The sequence below is a fragment of the Rutidosis leptorrhynchoides genome, chromosome 5 (assembly GCF_046630445.1).
Source record: "Rutidosis leptorrhynchoides isolate AG116_Rl617_1_P2 chromosome 5, CSIRO_AGI_Rlap_v1, whole genome shotgun sequence".
Taxonomy (NCBI): domain Eukaryota; kingdom Viridiplantae; phylum Streptophyta; class Magnoliopsida; order Asterales; family Asteraceae; genus Rutidosis; species Rutidosis leptorrhynchoides.
Genome location: NC_092337.1, coordinates 333,021,324 through 333,027,323, shown reverse-complemented (window position 1 = coordinate 333,027,323; position 6,000 = coordinate 333,021,324). Strand labels below are relative to the sequence as shown.

Below are 6,000 nucleotides of genomic sequence, written 5' to 3'. Positions count from 1 at the left end.
ACATGTGGGATTTAACCCTTGATACACAGCTACTAATGGAACTGCATGAAGAATGGACATTTGAGACTGCATTGGTTGATTTGATTGTGAGTAATGACGCGCGTTTAATAGTCGTCAATCACAATCAAATCAGGCAGTGCGCTCTCAAATGTGCACTCTATGGGCAGTTCCATTAGCAATTGTGTATCACGGGTTAAACCCACATGTTCTTAACATTTCCAATCAAAAATATTAGATGTAGACACTAAACATCACTGATTCAAATATAGCATCGGAAAGAGTCAGATAATTATCTTCCGCAATTAGTTCGTAAGGGCCATTACACCACTATGATTTTCATCAATGGCGTCTAGCAACTTCTTAGTTAGAAGTATACCTGATTCAAATTATAAAAAAATATAAGTTAGTAACACTTTAATTACTGATTTGATTGACAATGAAAATAAAGGAGACAGGCTTTACTTATTTGCAATGTTTTTTTTTTTAAATAGAAGTTGTTTGAGTACCTTGACCATGGCTAATTCTATCAAGATCAAGCTGAAACGGTTTCTTATTGTCCGGATAGTACCGTATGATAACCGTTGTTACATGAAATACGGTTGTTAGTTCTGAATCCTCAACGTTACTAAAGCATAAACCCCAAACCCTAAATCGTAGTAATTCGTCTGCTAACTTGTTATTCAACAGGATATCCCATGACAACTGAATTTTACACAAAATGTTGTGAACAGCCAACGTATGCGTGCAGTACGGTAAACATCCTGTAAAGCAATAATAGAAAAATTATCATCAGTAAGCACTAAAACTTATAACTTAAATGCATATATTATTCATATCTGTTTGTTATGTTATATTATATTATATATAACATACATGGATGGTGCATTTAGTGATATCGATTGGAGTAACAGAAAAAAACACACTGCATATCTAAGACATATAATAGGAAGAATATAAATAACATTATACATGGGATTTAACCAAAAAAATTCACCTGAAACAACAGAAGTCGAAATAAAAGGTTGGTGCATTTTAGTGGCAAAGTCGAGAGACGTTCCTGTAAAACTGAATAAGAAACTTCAAATTGTTAGTCCGGTAACCTTTAGTTAAGGCTATTAATAAATCCATATACAGATTGATTGGGCAGCAAAACAATAAAGACTCTAAAACATGACAAATATCCTTGCACCGTTGCACGCCCTCTTCTATATGTGAAGCCTATTTCTTCGACTCATCTCAATGTTTACCATGTTCATATTATTCTACTAATTATTAACATGATCAGTCCTATCCATCATTGTATATCTACGGTCCAAGCAAGCTATAAACTTTATATCAAAATCTTACACTTTGTTTCATGTCATCAATGCAAGTTACATGTTCAAATTAACATACATATACATAAACATCTTAAGTTCAATTTTATGTTAGTTTCATCTAATCAATGCAACTTACATGTTCAATTTCAAGTACATATATATATATATATATATATATATATATATATATATATATATATATATATATATATATATATATATATATATATATATATACATATATATATGTAACCCTAAATCGATATTTTATTCGATTCGAATGACCAAATTATCAAGGGAAAACCCTTTAGTAGTAGATCTGATCTACGAGTTTTAACTTTTAAAAATAAGTCTGCAAAAAGTAAGTGTTGGAAAATGGTTCAAATTCAAATTTGAAACTCATATTGTAACGACCCGGCTTTTTCGACTTGCCTTTGTGCCTTGTATTTTTGCGAAACTGCGTTTTTGTGCGTACTGCGTTACTTTATTGCTCTGGAACCTTGGCACACGTGTTTTATATTCATATATACTTTAAAACGTGCCCTGGTATGATTAGAATGCTTAACTTGTCCTTTGGATGCTTTATAACCGTTAGCGTTACTTGCCGCTACGATTAAACCGCTTACTGCGCGCACGTTTGACTTTTGTCGGAACTGGAACTTTTGGACAGCGAAATATTAATTATTATCTTATAATAATAATTACTTGGGCCTTTGGTTGCTTAATTTTATTTATTTAATTGCTTAAGCCCAATAGTTAGCCTTTTTGGACTTTTTGCCTTGTTGGGCTCAAGCCCACCTACTCTAGCTAGTGACCCAATTAACTAGCCCAACTATAATTACTAGTGGCCCATAATAATAAATAAATAAATAATTAATTAATTAATGAGTCATGTAAGCATTATGGATAAGGTTTATCCACATGTTCCATAAGATTCTAGCATAAGGACACACTTTAGACACCATTAGCTAAAAAGTGAAAAGGTTGTCTCCCCTCCCCTCCCTTAAAACCGTCCACCATCACTCTCCCACCACCATTGCCATGTCATCAATCCATGTGATCCTTGAAAGTCTATAAATACTAGCCATTTTCCTTCATTTCAACACTTGATCATTTTGGTTTTTCACACACTTTCTTTCTTTCTTTCATAGCTTGTAAGTTTACTTTTCTTTCCTCCTTTCTTCATCCATTTCGTGATCATCATCATCATTCTTAAGAAGATCAAGTTTCCTTTTAGCTTGATCTTACTTATATCTTGTTGATTCAAGCATGAATCTTTCAAGAACAACAAAAGATTCAAGCTTTCTAGCTTGAATGTTCATATCTTTTGTAGATCTAGTTATTTTATACTTTGTTCATGTTATTTTGTTAAAAAGATTCAAACTTTTGTTTGTAATCTTCATGCATCTTCAAGATCTAAGCTTTATGCTTCAAGATCTTCAAGAACACTTAAGATGCAAGCTTTCTAGCTTGAATCTTCATATCTTTTGTTGTATTTAAGTTCTTTTCTTACTTTGATCATGTTGTTTTGTTGAAAGGATTCAAACTTATGTTTGTAATCTTCATGTATCTTCAAGATCCAAGCTTTATGCTTCAAGATCTTCAAGAACACTTAAAGGTTCAAGCTTTCTAGCTTTGTGACCTTGTTACTTGTGTGAAATGGATCCAAGCTCTCTAGCTTAGGGTTCCATCACCTCTCTTGACTTAGATTGTGGTTATACTTGCTTATTTGTTATAAAGTTTGTAGCTTTAGTTGTTTTGTGATTTGTTTTGGTGTTAAGACTAAGGATATGATGTAACCTTGGTTCATCATTCATCTAAGACTCATGAATGAGTTGTATTCCTACTTGGTCTTAACACATTGTGTATTGATGGTGAATCCTTAGTCAAAGTGATGCTAAGTCATCAACGAGTTGTACACTTGAAGCTATAAGCATCAAGGATGAGAACCGTGATGAGCATCAAGCACTAAGAATCCCACCGGAGCACCTTAACCTCTGTTTTTCGTGACTGATCAGACTTCTAGGCTACTGTAAAACTTGATTTTCAGATAGCCTAGTTTGATTAGATGAATTTTCGTTTAAGACTCGTCTCAAACCGAGTCACCGTTTGAAAGTTATGGCCTTTTCCGTGTGGTAACACCTTTGTAACGTCGTGCTGAAAATTCGGACCTACTCGCACTCCGACCGTCACCACGGTCAAACTAAGTCGAGTTTGAGTCTAGAAATTGGTCAGCAACTATAGGAATCCCATACGGAACTATGGCCACTGATTTTGCGTGTTTTTGATTTACGTAGAGGCCGTAGCAGCTGATCCATTTCAGGCTATTATTTCGACCTCTACACTTGACTAGTTTACCTAGATTTTGCTATGATGATTGATGATGATGATGACACGTAGACTTAATCTTGAACTATTTGAACTTGTATACACAACCTACTGACTTAGTGACCTTTTACTTAGGTTGACGACCATTCGGACCGCCTTGCTACTTGTCTACTTTCGTTACAACTTGTCTTGATTATTCACTGTGAGTTATAGCATCCCTTTTTACTACTTGTACTATTTTTGGGACTGAGAATACATGCGCTTTTTACGTTTTACATACTAGGCACGAGTACTTAAACTTTATATATGTGTGGGTTATATAACGGCAGAAACATTCCCTTTAGCTCGGTAACGTTTAATCATTGGTTTTTGAACCGTGAACGCGAATCTTAGATATGGATCCATAGGGTTTGACATCCCCACTCGGGCTAGTCGCGCTAGCATTTAACGAGTGTTTAATACTTCGAGGACATACGCACTTGCCAAGTGTACTTTCAGGGGGTATATTATTTAAACGTTAAGTTAGTTACCGGGTGCCCACGGTTAAGCATATACTTTTACATACTTTTGAAACGCTTGTTGTAGCACTGAAATCTCGTGGCCTACTTACATTACTGTTACACTTAAACTATAGCTCACCAACCTTTGTGTTGACGTTTTTAAACATGTATTTCTCAGGTGCTTAGAGGTTTGATGCTTCCGCTGTTAGATTGCTGTCATGCTGTTATTGAATTGCTGTTATGGACTTGCTGTTTAGTTATCCGCTGCATTACTAGAGATGTCTCAATTTATGGAACTTATGTTTTGCATTCGTAGACTTACGTCATTCTCGAACAATGTTTTGTAATAAGTCTTATGTCATGTTATCTTTTGTAAAACGTTATCTTTTCAATGAATGCAAATCGTTTTTCAAACAGCATATAGTGTTTGACCATGTAAAGATCCTGTTGTTGACGAATCGTACACGATGATTTTGTACGGGGCGTCACATTTGGTATCAGAGCATTGGTTGTAGGGAATTAGGTTGCATTAGTGAGTCTAGACTGGACCTAAGTAGGATTCACTAATAGGACTAATCTACAACTTGCTAGTTTACTTGTTTCTGCGGAACCTGCTGCATGCTACTGTGTTATATCACTCCCTGTTACTGCTTACTTCTACTGCATGCCACTGTTTACTTTTACTGCTGTATGATCTTACTGCATGCTACTACTTACCTTTACTGCCATGCGAACTTACTGTATGTTATTGCTTATTTTTATGCTACTGCATGCTACTATCTGCTTTCGCATGTTACTTTTGTTTAGAACTGTTTCCATTGCCATGCTATACTGCGGTAGACGATCTAGGTTGTTGTAGTGTCTGATTACGTGCTTGCTATCCGTTTGCTTTTTGCTGTACCGACTTGGAGAACTTATCTTTCCTAGTTCAGATGTTTTTCTGAACCCTTTCCCACTCGTCTAATCCTAAGGATTTGTGTTGCCATCCATCAGTTACTACCGTTCCAGAGATCGAAACATTACTTCACGAAATCTAGAAGGAGTAACCCTCGGTTACACGCTCACTAAAGTTGATCCTCGGAGGAGGAGATATGTGAGGACTCGACGGAGTAACCGCATCCTGAGCTCACCCTGACTAGCCACGTACAACGTATGAACAACAGGAGGTTGTTCAGTTTCCGCAAGTCGACTCGTATCCCGTACGCTTTCATGACCGTCACTTATCTCTTCCATTCTTCACCACTACTCGACGATCCAACGACACTTCTGGACTTAGGTCCCTAACACTCTTAGGAATTGGAGAAGTCAGGAAGGACATCTCCTTTCACAAGGTCATAGTATCTTTCACTAATACTCAGCCATACCCAAAGACTTGGGAGTCGCCTCAAAACATATCGCATTACTACTTGCGACACGTGCAACTCTACCCGAAACCCAGATTAAATTTCTAGAAAAGAACCTAACGACATTACCTGAACCCGAACATTTTGAAGAAATTTCGGGACATTTAGGCATTGATGCATGACCTACGGAACCCACACACCCACACCAAGAAACCGTGAGATTACTTATGAAGATTTTGTATTGAGATAGCATAGATAAAGCACCGTTAGGAGAAATTGAGTAGAACTTGAAGTGAACACGTTACATTGACCATATGGAGTGCTATTGGAATGAACGTACAATTTAGTACAATATAATGACGCCAGGCCAGCGTGATTATATTGAAGTGAATTATGCAGAAGTTCCAATGTTACTATATAAGGAATATGAAGCGATTCAAGGAAAATTTCGATAGGAACCACTTGAGTATACGCATTATGGTCTGATAAAAGTAGGAATAACCACTTAGC

General features: G+C 36.3%; 1 pseudogene; it reads right to left on the bottom strand.

Moving 5' to 3' along the window:
- Window positions 1-302: 302 nt before the first annotated feature.
- LOC139849559 (probable ubiquitin-conjugating enzyme E2 23) overlaps window positions 303-6,000 on the bottom strand; it is a 31,965-nt pseudogene continuing 26,267 nt past the window's right edge.